This window comes from Lissotriton helveticus, chromosome 5_1 (genome assembly GCF_964261635.1).
Source record: "Lissotriton helveticus chromosome 5_1, aLisHel1.1, whole genome shotgun sequence".
In the NCBI taxonomy this organism is placed as follows: domain Eukaryota; kingdom Metazoa; phylum Chordata; class Amphibia; order Caudata; family Salamandridae; genus Lissotriton; species Lissotriton helveticus.
In genome coordinates this window covers 1,936,713,859-1,936,726,460 of record NC_136065.1, presented here as the reverse complement: position 1 = coordinate 1,936,726,460, position 12,602 = coordinate 1,936,713,859, and the positions used below count along the sequence as shown (strand labels likewise).

Sequence of the window (12,602 nt, the reverse complement as noted above, 5' to 3'; positions counted from 1 at the left end):
CTGACCCTGTTGCCTGAAGCTGACCTTGTAAAACCAGTTCCTGCCCTTTAGCTGATCAAGATTAAGGATCAGAGCACAGGACATCATAAACTTTTACTGCACACAAATATGCCTTGTCCTACTCTCACCTGTTTCTGCTCCTTTCTTTATGGTCTATTTACGATTGGGTTGTGCCTTTTTTTATTATGGGTTCGTTCGACCTGTCTAAAGAAGAATGTTGGGTTTGACCGATGATTGATCATGGGCTGGGCAACTGAAAAGTGGGTTTTACTGTCATGCGATACCTCTGGTGTGGATACATGTGATTGGACAGTTTGTAAATGTTAGGTATTTGTCTGGAATGTGATTTTTGGCATAAAAAGGGATGACTTGCTTTGTAAAATTGAGCAGTCTCCTGAGAACTCATACCGTGATGATTTCTAGGACTTCTGTTACTGGCTGCAGCCAATAAATTTGATCTTTGACGCCACCAAGAAGTATCCCGTGTCTCTGTATTCTAAGACAGGTGAACCCGAAGACTTTGGGCGTGCCCTTGGCGCCGCTGGGTCTTAAATAACCCGGTTCTTCAGTTGGCGCCCAACGTTGGGCGACTTCAGCGGTACCGGTCCAAGCCTGAAGATCGTGAGGAAATTCTGGAGGACAGCCACCACTTCATCGACCCTGGCATGTCGAATGTGGACTGAAGGTCTTTTCTGCGAGGCTTCCCGCTTTCCTGACGGCTACGAAGGACTGCTGCCCTGACTGTCGCCCTGTCTTGGACCCATTTGTGATGCTTTGTACGGCGAGACGATAGACGGGTCTTCTGGTGGCGTGACTAATACCGCCGTTAAGTAGAAGTGGGTCGCTCCCAGTCCTTAGTTTTTGGTTCTTTGGTTCTTAGTTTGTTTGGTCCTTAGTTTTGATTTGAAAATTGCAGTTTCCAAAGCCGAGGGTCTTGTATATTTACGAGTGTATCGGTAGAGACAGCCCCTTGAAGTTTGAAGCTCGATTAGTGAGCGAAGATGCCTAATCGTAGCAAATTTGGTACTTGGTTTGGTTGTGGTTGCAATAGGGATTCCCGATTGGAGAATTCGTGTCCGATACCTCCGGTTGGAACTCCAACTTATGAGCTCTATTCTAAACACGGCGTGGGCCCCATTACGTTCAATGAAGTATGGGTCCACTACACTAGAAAAGATGGTGTCTTACAACGGCCCCAACATGGTAGCTTTAATACAGAGATTTTAGATAATTTAGAAACAAAATTATTTAGGAAGAAAGCCCGGCCGGCAATGTTTGACTCCTTTCGCCTTTGGCGTAAAGAAGCCAGACAACGAGAAATTAAACAAGCTAAGAAAGATAAAAGAGAAAAGGATGTATCAATAATGCAAGCTGCTAGGCAGTTTAAAGAAAACGAAGAAGATAAAGCAATTGAGGTGTTAGATAGGCAACGTTGCATGGCCATAGATAAATGTTATCCGGCCTTGCCGTATTCTCCTCCGAAAGCGATTGAAGATCTTGAAAAAGATTCTTTGATCTCTCATTTACTGAGATTGCCACCTCCTTATGTGCAGGGTGCTACTGCGCCTCCATTGCCACCGGTTGTTCCACCCTTTGTTGTTCAACCTCCTGCTGTTGTTCAGCAACCAGGTGCTCCACAGATGGTTTTACCTTCTCCTGTGCAACCCGCTCTAGGGTCGCCAGCTTTGCTACCAGCTTTGCCTCAAACTCCTCTGCCTTCCGCTTCTGCATCTGAGACTCCTACTGTTGTTATGCCTACACCTTCTTTGCCTCAGAATACTTGTTCTCCTGTTCTTATGTCTGCTTCTTCTCCTTCTGCTCGAAAACAAATGACAGAGACTGTTGTTAATCTGTTGTCTCCATTGTTTGGGTCATTGAATAGGACCCCTGTTTCGGAACGTAAGCAGAGTCGTAGTCAGCTTCCTAGTTCCGAGGAACGGACAGTGTTGGATTTGTTGGCTCATAGATGGATTTTGAATGCTTCAAGGTATCATTTGCCAGTGGTTATGGATGTTTTCTTTCAGTGGGAACCGCCTAAGCAAAGGTATGTTTTCGATGTGATGTGTACTTTCCTGCGTCAAGAATGGGAAGATGGGGAGGAGCCAAGATGGCGATCGGAACAGTCGCATAAACGCCTCGCTCCGAGATCCCTTCCTCCCCGCCGCCTATCCTGTCTTTAATCCTGATCGGGGTGTTCCGAATTTGGTTACCTGGGAAGAGCCTTCACTTACCGTCTTTTTCCGGGGCTCTGGCGTGCAGTGGTTTCTGCGTTCTGCCCTTGTAGCCTTGCTGGCCTTCCCGGCCCTGACGCCGGGGCCTCGAGTGCTGTGTCTGCCCGGAGGTGTTCGGAGTGCCGACGGCCCGGAACCGCTGAAGAGACCCGATGGTGGGAGCCTGAGAGCCGCGAGCCGGAAGCGCCGGAGCGGACCCACCCCCGATGGTGGGCCACCCCGCATGCCTGATTGCCTGCCGGCCCGAAGAAGAGAAGCCGCGTTGTCCGGCACCCCTCGGGTGAGAAGCCCACTCCTGTTGATTGTCCCGCCTGGGATCCGGTGCAGGGCTCCCCCGAGTGTTGTGGGGAGCACGCCCGTTCTTCTGGTGACTCTCCTTTCTCCGCCGAGCGCCATCCGCCGCGGATCGGCTGTGTGTCCTGGGGCCTCCGGCACTCCTGGTGGGCTTGGCGGCGGATGCGACAATGGCGGCGGGCGATATGCACAAGATGGCGGATGGCCCCTCGGAGTGTCTTCCTCCTGGAGACAGGGACGTCGCTGCATTTACTCTCCCCAGACCTCGTTTGATTCGGGCGGCCCCTACACGGAGTACTGTCTTGTTCGCCCTGGGTGCTCTGCGGATCGACCTGTCTTTGCACTGCCGGGACTTGGAGTTGCGGATCGCCGCCATGGTTGTTCAGCCATTTTGTGACGCGGTGTCGTCTCCCCGAGTTGGTATTGTTGAGACTTCTCCAGCTGCTGTGCTGGGATATCCGGCTGGGTGTTCGATTCCATGGGATCAAGTGGACCCGGTGCCGATGCAGCAGTATTTCCTACATCCTGATTTCTTTGCTTTGTGCTGGACAGCCCGGACTTTGTGCTTTGCCACGTGGATCTTTGGGTTACTTTTGCATTCTGACTGCTGCCGAGTTTTCCTGGCTGCTTTTTGTTCGCCGAGACGGTGTTCCGTGAAGATCCCATTTGCTTTCCCTGACTGGTATGGACCCACTGTATCATGCTGTTTCCTGGCCGTGGCGGGGTCTGACAGCTCTGCTTTTAATAGAAGTGGACAGGGGTGATCGTGCCTGGGTGCCTGCGGGACTTTTGTTTTGTTAATTGGCATCTCCGTGCCTCATCATTTGGACAGTTCCTGTCTTCATCCTTTATGTAGGCTTTTCTTAGTATCCTTTTTTGACCTCGACTAGTGATCCGTTATTGCGGGTGGGGTGGTGTTCTGTATTTCGATCGCTGGCTCCCCTCCTCTCTTCTCTCCTCGCCTTCTCTTCCCTCTTTTTCCTCTCCTTTTATCCCTTTCTCCTTTTTCCCTTCGTTATTATTCCCTTTCTCTTTCTTCTATATTTCGGGTGACTCTGGGCGACAGGCACGCTGTTTAGTGGGATAGGCCATAGCCATTACAGTGATGTAGGGTGGGGGGGGGTGTTTGTTATTTTAGTTTGTTTTCTTCTATGGTCCCTTTTTTGCTTTCTTTCTAGGGGGTGGGCTATGTCCCTTTGTTCTCTCTCCTTCGTTTCGTAAGTGTCTGCACTTTCTCCTTTTTCGGGGCGGGAGGGCGGTCTATGCGGTGACCCATTTACTTGTTTGCTACGATTTGTCCTTTATTTTTGAACCTTTGATGGGCATTGGATTTATCTGGGCTTTGCTCTACTGTGGTTATTTGATTGCGTAGGGGGCTGTATCCCTCTCGTCCCCCCCCTCTTTTTCTGATTATGTTGCATGACACAATGCTAGCTATGGCTTCTGCCTCCTCTATACATCATAAAATGAAACCTTTCTTATCCTGGCGCTTACTGTGTAACGATTTCATTACTCGTCTATCCTGTATTCATCCTACCGTACACATTGATGTTGTTCCCTTTTGACTCTCCTGATTTTGCGGCCGGCCCTTGTGGTTGTAGGCCTGCGCTTGTACTTATACCTGTTTCTCAATAAAGGTTTTAAAAAAAAAAAAAAAGAATGGGAAGATAATGAGTTGGGTCCGATTCCGCAGGATGTGCTTGATGTTCAGTCAGATTTTGCTAAAGGGATGATAGTGGACATTGATGTTACAGATGCTGTAGAGACGATATTGGCTTTTAGATCTAGATTTCCGTCTCAGACTTGTATGAACCTGATCCCTCTGTTAGGAGGAAAGTGAGACAGTAGCCAATGAGAGAGGTTCCTCCACTTTGGAAAGAAGGAGACGCAACTGCTAATCCGCCTGTTTTGCCTCATTTTCAGCGAATATGGGTACATGTCCCTTGGAAGAGAGCATAGGTCTTGGCTCTTAAGCAGACCTTACCTGATCCTCGTAAGAATCCTGCTGGTTACTACAAAGAGTTGTCTCAGACAGTAGATGCGCGTATAATGAATTTAGCCGACATTGACATGTTGATGGGTAATGTAGTTCCGCAACCTTTGGGGGCGAAGATTCGTCATGAGAATCATGCAGCAGAGTTAGGTGATACCTGGGCGAATATTGTTGCTGCAGATGGTAGACAAGTAGGAGGTGCTAAACCTGAACCCTTAGTTGCAGAATTACCTGGTAGAATTATTACTTTGATCAAGACGATGATGCCTGCTTTACGAGTGAATTGGGATAAGTTAGCAGCATGTAAGCAGAAGAAAGATGAAAGTGTATCGGATTTCTTCACTAGGTTTGAGGAAACATTTATAGATCATAGTGGTCAGGACATGAGTACGGAAGGTGGGCAAAGATTATTTGTGGACAAATTTGTCTTTAATTTGCTCCCTGAACTTTCTAATAAGTTGAAAGATTCAGAAAGTTCTTGGGCTGTTTCATCGTCGGCCCAGATATTGGCGACTGCACAGTACTATGAGAATAGGGATAAGGACGAGAAAGAAAAAGCAGAGAAAAAAGACAAAAGACTTAAAGACAAAGGTTCTTTTGCAGCAGGCGTATCCGCCTCGCTCGAATCAGCAAGAGTCACAGCAACGCCCACAGTTTCAGCAACCTCCACAGTTTCAGAGATCGCAACAGAACGCTGGGTATTTTCCTCCAAGACCCCCCCTTGGGTTTAAATCAGTGTGCGTACTGTAGGGAGGAAGGTCATTATAAAAATGAGTGCCCTGTTTTACGACAACGCACGAGTGGTATGCCGGCCCCGAGAGGCCATGGTGGTTTTCAGCAAGTGTCTAGGGGTAGAGGACGTGGTGCGTTTCCTCAGAACAAACGTTCCTTTCCCCCGCAGAATTCTATGAATTGCTTTGATCAACAGAAAATTGCATCTGGTCAGTCGATCAGTACTATGCTGATGAATATTATGTTGAGAGTGAGAATGCTGATTATAATGATTGCTAGGACAGCCATGGACAAAGAGAGGGAGTAGTGTCGGTTCCAGTAGATCAGAGTGGGCCTTATGTCGCAGTAGCCACTTCGGGTGTGTAGAGCCTTTTCTTTTGGATACTGGTGCAGCGAAGAGTTCTATCATGCACTCTAAACTCCCTGGCGCACCTTTGTCTGGCTTAACTAATGTTTCAGTAGGATTCTCTGGCGCCCCAGTTCCTAACCCAGTTTCTAGTTCCTTGTCTCTTTCTATAGGGTCTTGCGAGTTGGAAGCACCTCTAATTTTAACGACAGGTTGTGGTGAGAATTTGTTGGGTTTGGATTTGTTGAAAAGGTTGCATGCAACATTACGTTGTTCTCCTTCGGGAGTATAGCTTACATTGGGTAAGAAAGTGATCTCTCCAATGTATTTGTCTAAAGATCGGCTTCCACCGGAATTGCGTTCTCTCCCTGATACTCTTTGGGCTACTGGTCCTAATGATGTGGGTCTTTTGGAGATTCCACCTTACGTTGTAACGCTTAAAGCAAATGTTAAATTGCCGCGCATCCCCCAATATCGGATTTCTAGCGATGGTGAAAGAGCGCTTTTAGCGATCATCTATGATTTGATTGAGAAAGATGTGATTGAAGAAACGAGAGGTAATGTGTGTAACAGTCCCGTTTTGCCTGTCCTGAAGCGCACTGACTCTACTCAGCCACCTGTTTATAGGTTTGTGATCGATCTTACAGAGGTTAACAAGATTGTCATGCCACAGTTTCCAGTTGTTCCGGATATTACTGCTTTGTTGACTTTGATTCCTGCTTCAGCTGCCTGGTTTTCGGTTATAGATCTGAAGAATGCTTTCTTCAGCATTCCAATTGCCGAGGAAAGTAGAGATATTTTTGGCTTCTCTTTAGGAGGCCGAAGCTTCCGGTTTAAGAGAGCTCCCCAAGGCTATTGCGAAAGTCTTTCTATTTATAGCCAGGCTTTGAAGACTCAGCTTGATACTCTTGCGCTGCCTGCTGGTACTGCTCTTATTCAGTATGTTGACGATTTATTAGTGGCTGCTGATGATGAGAAACTTGTAAAGAACGCTACGATTTGAGACCAAGAAAGATTGTACATATGGACAAATAAATATTTTCTTTTTTATGTAGTGAATTTACACTTTGGCAGATCAAGAAACTTTTTTGTCTTTTTCTTTTTCGAACCACCATCCGGGTTCAGCTGTAGGGTCGCGGTATAAAGACTTGGGATTGCAAGCCGTGTAGACACAAGGTCGACGGTTCTGGTTGGTCCAAGGGCGTTCCCTAGACTGACAGGCGCATTCCTTAGCGGAAGAGAACCAACTGCCGCGAACAGCACGGTTAGAGGATGGAGTTTTTTTACGCTGCCCAGAATGTTAGGAAAATGGACTCTAAAGTCTGAATATGTATATTGGTTCGTAGCAAATGTTTTTTAATAATGTGTTTTTTAATGCTTTTAAATGTTGCATTAGCTTGTATGGGTTTGGTTTTCTATGCCACACAACAGCCGTTTGCACCAACTTCCCAACCTATGTCTTTTCCTACTACTGTTTCTTTACATTCTTTTCATATTTTACCTGAACACGAGCATGCCATCGAAGTCTATCCCCTGCATTCCATAAGAAATAACTCAAGTAATAAAGCCTTGGTGAAGGGAATTACAGATATGAGTAGAGATATCGAAACGTATAAGACTATTCCCAAGGATGAGTTACTAGCATATGTTGGTTGGAATGCAACCGGATATAGTATTAGTCTGGGTGAGAAACAGACGAAAAAGTTCACCTCCGATTTGGATTGTACCCCGTCGTGGTCATTTTTGTCTGCAAGGGAAAGGCAAGAATCCGAGAGCTCAGTTAGGGAAGAGTGTTTGTACTCAGATGTATGTTCTTGCGTCCCAAACTTCCCCACCGTTTTTAGCAGCTAAGGGCACGTATTTTGTCTGCTATGATAGAGCATATACATGGTTGCCCCCTGATTTTTCGGGAACATGTTATGCTGCATATTTGTTGCCTCCTATGTATACTGCTGCTGTGGATTACCACAGAACTAGAGTAGTTAGAGGTGTCTTCAGAAAGGAAGATACTACGGGACAAGAAGTGGGAGACTTTTTCAAGGGTTTCCTACCATTTTGGGGACCTATGGCAAACAGTAGAAACCTACGGCAATTAACGAGAGTGGTTGAATCCACCAAAAAATGAAACTGCCGGTGCCCTTAGTAGTTTGACTGCTGAGCTCCAATCGGATCGTCTTATGACGTTGCAGAATCGAGTTGCGTTAGACGTCATACTTGCAGACAGAGGAGGGGTATGTAAATTGATTCAATCGAGCTGCTGCATTTTCATTCCAGACAATGCTCCTACAGTGTACCAGGCCATTTCCAAGCTACATAAGATCTCCGAGTCTGTACACATGGACGAAGGAGATTGGTCGTTGATGGGATGGTTTTGGGGATTGTTATCCACTTGGGGATTGAAGATTCTGACGATCATTGGGATGGCTTTAGCAATTCTTTTTCTATTCTGTCTTTGTGTGCAGTGCGCTCCTGCTATATGTGGCCTTTGTGCTACTACGTGTGCAAGGAGGCCTGCCCCAAGAGAGGTACTAAGTAATAGGATTATGCTCCAGCAACATCTTGATGATCTGATGAATATAGACCTGGACTCAGATTGACGTGAGTTTAGGTTATTGCCTATGTAAGGGCAAAAGGAGGGTCTGAGGTTCCGTGAATTCTGAACCTGTTCCATAAAGGTCATAGTTTCGTTACGAATTTGATATTAGCGAACCGTAACTAGTTAGTGCGGCAAGTACCAGTGTTTTCATCATGTTAGACCGATGGATTCACTACGTATTTAGGGATTTCGTTTTGAACCCATGGGTTCCATTTTGTGTATGGCAGCCATTTTGTGGTTGCCCTCACATAGGCCGATGACTGTGGCTGAACTAGTCTTTTTAAGGACATGTACACCTTAGCTCGAGTTTGTGCTGACTCCTGTTTGACCTGAGTGAACTGACCCTGTTGCCTGAAGCTGACCTTGTAAAACCAGTTCCTGCCCTTTAGCTGATCAAGATTAAGGATCAGAGCACATGACATCATAAACTTTTACTGCACACAAATATGCCTTATCCTACTCTCACCTGTTTCTGCTCCTTTCTTTATGGTCTATTTACGATTGGGTTGTGCCTTTTTTATTATGGGTTCGTTCGACCTGTCTAAAGAAGAATGTTGGGTTTGACCGATGATTGATCATGGGCTGGGCAACTGAAAAGTGGGTTTTACTGTCATGCGATACCTCTGGTGTGGATACATGTGATTGGACAGTTTGTAAATGTTAGGTATTTGTCTGGAATGTGATTTTTGGCATAAAAAGGGATGACGTGCTTTGTAAAATTGAGCAGTCTCCTGAGAACTCATACCGTGATGATTTCTAGGACTTCTGTTACTGGCTGCAGCCAATAAATTTGATCTTTGACGCCACCAAGAAGTATCCCGTGTCTCTGTATTCTAAGACAGGTGAACCCGAAGACTTTGGGCGTGCCCCTGGCGCCGCTGGGTCTTAAATAACCCGGTTCTTCAGCTTGGATGCCTGGCTTCACCTTGGGGGTGCCCAGGAGTGGACATTTCACATGGAAAAGGCAGGAAGGGTTCCACAGCGGTATGAGTGCAACGCCGGGACGCCCCGTTGCGTGGGCAGCCGTGCGCTTTACAAATACAACACATTTACATTTACTAATATGTAAATTTAAGCAGAACTAATAAATATTTTTCTAATGTTTATTTTTTTATTTAAAACATATTTATACTACACGTTTATACAAAGCAATACACAAATATAGGTACATATCTATAGTACAGATAAATGCTTATATTCCATAGATTGACTGCTTGAACAGAGAAGGTTGTGCCACCCATGTTTTTTTCTTGTATATTGGGATTTTGAGGTGGGGTGCCACTCTAGAGCGGAGGTTCCTTTGTTTAATGAGTTTGGTGATTTTATTCCTGATGAAGAGCAGTCCTGTTCCATGTATCCCTTTGTGGGTGATACAAAGCAGCTTGAACGTGGATCTTCTTGCAGCTGGTAACCAATGCAGGGCTTTTAAGGAAGCGTAGATGTGGTCTTGCGGGTTTATATGTAAATGCAGTCAGGCAGTTGAGGTCAGAATCTGTTGTAGTATTTTTATAGTTCTTAAATGTGATCCATGGTAGCGGCTATTGGGGTAATCGAGTTTGGACAGAACAAGGGAGATGGTAGCCTGGACCTTGGTTGGAAATCCCAAATGGGGGAAAATGCATCGCTGAGTTTTTATAGCAAGAAAACTTGATCTTGCTAGTTTGTCCACTTGGGCATTCATTGATGGCTTGGAGTCCATGGTCATTCCGAGGTTTCTTAATTCCTTTGATACTTTAGGAGGTGTGCCCAGATTATCAGGCCAGGCGAGCGGGCCATAATGTTTCCAATTGCCACACATGAGTATTTCCGTTTTGAGAGCATTCAATTTGAGATGGCTCCACGTCATCCATTGATCCACGGCTCTGAGACAACTAAAAATGGTCACGTTTCCAATGTCTTTGGGGCATTCCAGTAGAAGGGGTATTTGCGTGTCATTTGCATAGTTATAGCACGTGAGGTGAATTGATTAATCAGTGCCGGTAATGACTTCAGGTAGATGTTGAAATGCATGGGTGAAATAACAGAGCCTAGAGGGACACCTGCTTTTGTGAAGTACGGTTTGAATAGGAAAGTTGGGGTATGGTGATTTTAATTCTGTTGCAAAGGTAGGATGCGATCCAGTCTAGAGCAGTCCCCTCTATGCCGGCTTCCTAGAGTCTTTGCATCAGAGTGTCATGGTCAACCATATCAAAGGCAGCAGAGAGGTTCAAGAGAAGTAGCGCAGCAACCCCGTTGCCGTCAACTGTGTTCTTCAGGTCATCCCAGATGGCAAGGAGGGCAGATTCTGTGCCTCTTCCTGGACATATTCCCGTTTGGAAGTCTGAAAGTATGGCATTCTCTTCAATGAATTGTGACATCTGGGCGAATGCTGCTGTTTCTATCAGTTTGCCCAGGAAAGGTGCATTTGTAATCGGTCTGTAGTTGTCAGGGTTCAGCGGGTCCAAGTTTGTTTTCTTCAGTAATCGGCGCATGTATGACTTTTTTAGTTCTTCTGGAAATAATCCGATATCAAGGATTTGCTGAGGATTTTTCTTACTGGAGTGTCAGCAGAGGATGTTAGAAGAATTGTCTTGAAGGTTTGCGGTGGACAGGGGTCAGAAGGGCTGCCGGCAGGCCTGCTTGCTTTGACCAGGTCCATAAATTCAGTGTGTGAAATGTGCCGGAAGGAACGGTTAGGCTACGTTAGAGTATTCTTGAGTTGTTGTTTTGTAAAAGGGTTAGTGCTGATGCTTTGTCTTTGTTTTAAGTAAATGCACAGAGAGAAAAAGACAGAGGAAGAACAGAGGAGGACAGTGAGAAAATGCTGCAGAAAAGTATTGGCACAGAGAGAAACAGACATAGGAAGAACTGAGTAAAAGAGTGAAAGTATACTGCAGATAAGTATTAGCAAAGAGAGAAACAGACACAGAAAGAACAGAGGAGGACAGAGAGAAGATACTGCGGAAAGGTATTGGCACACATATAAACAGCCATAGGAAGAACATAGGAGGAGATAAGATACTACAGACAAGTATTAGCACAAGGACAAACAGCCATAGGAAGAACTAAGGAGGAATGAGATAAGATAATGCAGACAGGTATTGGTACAGAGAGAAACAAAGTGGGGCGACGCTTCTCTGTTGCAACAGAGGAGCTGCTCCTTGCTGGCCTCTAGTTTCATGTTGATAATGTTATTTTTTAGTCGTTCATGTATATTTTTTAGTCTTTGGTTTGGTAGTCATTGTGTGCCAAGTAAAGTATCTTTAGGGTCATTGTTTAGTCCACAGAATGCCACCCTGCGTGGTGGAGGTGGGGTGGCCAGGGAGGTCTGTGTGCTGGATGTTCTTGTCTGACACTTCTAAAAGGTATGTAACTGCTGCTAGTGCCACTTCCATGTAGGCCCAATTCACAAGGAATGGCAGGAACATTGCACTTTTGTAGCGTACCTTGAGTGTAGCAGAGGCAAAATACACTGAAAATCCTTGTCACACGCTGAATGCTTCGATAGTACTCTAAGCAGAACACCACCAAGGCATGCATTCCTCTACCTTGAGTTATAAACTCAGCTTAGGACATGTCTCTTCAATCCCTTGGATCTCTGGGAAGAGTCACAAGGCTGGCAGAATGCCCTTCCTTTCTGGCATCTTCTTTCGGGACATTAGGTAGCTGCAGCCCCACAATTCATCATAATCCAAGGTAAGTGTTTGTAAGTGCTTCGAATGGGCCTGAATTACCTGCATTTCCTTAATCTGAAAGGGAGGGTATGCATGCAGTAGTTCATATCGGAGAGTCCCATCCCCAGCACTTCTCCGTAACAAATAGGCACTTCGGATAGTGCAAGCACCACGTTTGGTGTTGGTGCGTCTGTGCCGCCTCCTTTTGTGATATGAGTTCCCTCAATTACACCACACTTTGTTGTGCATCGCGTGCCACCCTGTTGTTGCAATTTTTTTATTCAAGCTGACCTCATGTCATGATTCACGGACCATGCTCACTTGTCATAGCAGGACTGGCAAAGAGACGCACTCGGACAAGCTTCATGGGAGCGCAATTCTTCCAAGGCAAGAGAATTTAACAGTGAACATAAAGTGTGCAGGCCACTTGGACTGAGGCTTCGCATCTGTGATCCGCACACTACACAATGAAGATGGACAGAGTTGGAGAAGTCCAATCCCAGGACGCCGGAGGACTTTAAAGAGGCTTGTACTGATGGTGGCCAGCTTGGATTCTTGGAGTAATATCAGACTACTGTATTCAGATAAGTATTCTGGGATAACATAGCGTTCAGGAATTTGTGCTTTTAAATTTTGAGGAGGCATCCTGTCAACATTTTAAGAACTCTAACCTGCACTGGTTACTCATCGAGAAGAGCAAGAAGGATCCACATTTGAACAGACTTGATTATGTCTCCTTTAATCACAAGATGGTATT

At 45.8% G+C, this 12,602-nt stretch overlaps 1 protein-coding gene across 1 annotated transcript in view; it reads right to left on the bottom strand.

Annotated features, from left to right (window-relative positions):
• Positions 1–12,602, bottom strand: part of SKAP1 (src kinase associated phosphoprotein 1) — a 1,469,988-nt gene that overhangs the window by 589,695 nt on the left and 867,691 nt on the right. The window lies entirely within an intron of this gene.